Raw genomic sequence first — 2680 nt, 5'->3', positions numbered from 1 at the left:
CTCTTGTCCTCTTTCTTTCTCCAGTGTTTCCGTGAGTATTTATTCAAATAAAAACATCTACATTTTTTGTTTTTTCCTTTTTACATTTTTGGCTAGATCTTGGAAACCCAGAGAGGAGATGTTTGTTGTTGCTTTTGTTTCCTCTCGGCATGAATGACACAGTAAAAAAAAATTAAAGGTAAAAAAATCCTAACCGCAAAGAACTATGGGGGATAAAAATATTTTCTTTCGGATAATAAAAAAAGTTTAAAAGAACCTAAGAAGAGCAGCCATATTTAAAAAATGCATATACCCGTTATTTTTATTTTCTTCTTTGGTAACACAACAGCAGCTTCTCTCTCATTTTTATTAAATCATTTTTTTGGTGATTTATATTAACCCTTGTGCTATGCTATGGGGTCAAGATAACCATTGCCGTGTTCTCCCTACCATGATAAAGGTGGAAAGATTTCATGTAATCCATAGAAACCAGTGAAGATCACAAATCATTGAAGAAAAAAGGTTCACCCTACTGTCTAGTGGGTCTAGATGACCCAACTCCCAATGGTAAAGTGCCTAGGATAGCACAAGGGTTACAGCAAGAGAAAAATTTAGAATTTGACATATCTAAGATGTGCTTCACTGCTTTTATTTTGTAACATATAATTTTATTCTTGATTTTAGGGTAACATCTTGTTTGCTCAAAAATTGGTAAAAATAAAAAAAAGAATAATGTGATGAGAAAAGCCTTATTTTCCTTTATGCTTGTTTATGAAATGTAGTCCAAATCTCCTGCCTGGGAGCCTTTTATGACTATGGATGTTTCCCCGCTGTAACCTGGACTGAGATGTCAGCTTGAATTATCTTTATGTTAAAAAGCACCGCTTCAGGTGCTTCCTGTAGGTGTTTTCCGGTTCTGATGCATGAAATCTATTTGATTTTGTCAGGATGAATTATTGTTTAAGTGGCTGGAATTGGTTCTTACAAACATCTGCAACATTAATATTAATAAACCTCTAAAAAAAAAAAGTCAAATAGGTTCATTTTTGAGTTTAGAAGGGTTTTCCTGAATATCTGAAGGCAACAATTTTACTATACATACCCACTATGTAAAGTGCACTTTTATATTTTTAAAAATAATACCTTGAATTTAATACCAATTTAGTGATAAAATAAAATAAAAAATGTAAGATATTTTCTGAATAGAATATATAATTTTAAAACAAAAAAAAGAGTTTTGGTTTAAATTTTACATTTAAATTAAATTTAAAATAAAGCAAAGAGAAAATTATAAAATAATTCACAATTTTAATTCCCACCCCGAGATGAAACTCCACGATATTTATATTTTTATTTCTAAAATGTATGTATAAAGTTTAGAATTTTCCATTGCAAATATTCGACAGATTTAAACTATCTAAGACCTTTGATAACATAAGATCGTATGGGCCTATGTGTATGTGAAAGAATGAAGAATATTCGATTTTAACAGTAAAATGTGCAAATAAAGTTTTAAAAATACAGAGAGAAAAAATCTCTTGCGGCTTCTTTGATATGCCGATGACGTCACAAAATGCGCCAATTTCCCATGGAGGCCGTCATCAGGCGTAAAACAACAACGTAAGGAAAGTTCTAGAAAACGGTCAAGCTAGTTTGTGGAGTCAAAAACTGGTATTTACCTTCCTATTTTCTGTTTAATTGGATATTGAACGATGTTATTTAAAATTTGCTTCAGTTAAAAATGTAAAGAAAATAATAATAAAAACATTTATCAAATCAAAACAGAATTCCAGAAACCAAAACACAATTCCGAAAAATTAAATTAAATAATAATGAAAAAAAAATTAAAATGAAAGGAATGTCTAGAAATCAAAATCAAATGTTAAAAAACAATAAGAACCGAGAAAGGAAGGTAGTATGAGACATTGCTGATTGGATGATGTCTGACACCTATCTCTCATGGTTTCTTCTTTGGTTTTCTATGTTTTTCCTTTTTTTTAATGGAAACTAGCATTGTTTTTTTTTTTTTTCCTTTTATATTTTTGGAATTGAGTTTTGGTTTCTGGAATGTTGTTTCTAAAATGAAATGCTTTTACTTTTTTAATTGTTGTCATGACCTTTACTATGTTTTTGCAATTAGTGATTTTTCAGATGTGATTTGCTTGAGGTCCACCGTACAATAAAGATTATATTATTCATTTATTGCGGAATTTTACTACATAAATTCAACACGAAAACATTAAAAACAATTATTATTGTTAGGAACACACAGTTTCCCAAGCGATGAACCAAAAAGTTGCCCAATCATTTTTTTCTAAATGTTTAATGGATTAAACAAAATATTTTAATGCAGAAGTTGGGCATGTTTCCAAAGTGTTCTTAAAGTGGGTCATTGTAAGTTTCTGGGTGTGTCCAAATTCGAGGGCTACGTCCTTTCATGGCCCTCCTGGTCGACGTTCGTTGAGCAGGTAGGCCAGATGTCTAGCCTTTAGATTCATTCCAGCTGTTACATCGGTGAATGTCCTGTTGCCTAGCAACCAAGAGTCCCGAACAGTGAGGTGTAGTGAACATGGCATAAAGCTCAAAATTTTCCTGGCTTATTTGATCCAACTTTTAATCAGGGGAGGTATAAATATGAAAAGGTGTAATTATCTCCAACTCCGGTGCTGGTACCAAACCTGTTCGGCCTGCAATAAGTGTT

The sequence above is a fragment of the Oryzias latipes genome, chromosome 2, assembly GCF_002234675.1.
Source record: "Oryzias latipes chromosome 2, ASM223467v1".
In the NCBI taxonomy this organism is placed as follows: domain Eukaryota; kingdom Metazoa; phylum Chordata; class Actinopteri; order Beloniformes; family Adrianichthyidae; genus Oryzias; species Oryzias latipes.
This window is presented reverse-complemented; position numbering follows the sequence as displayed.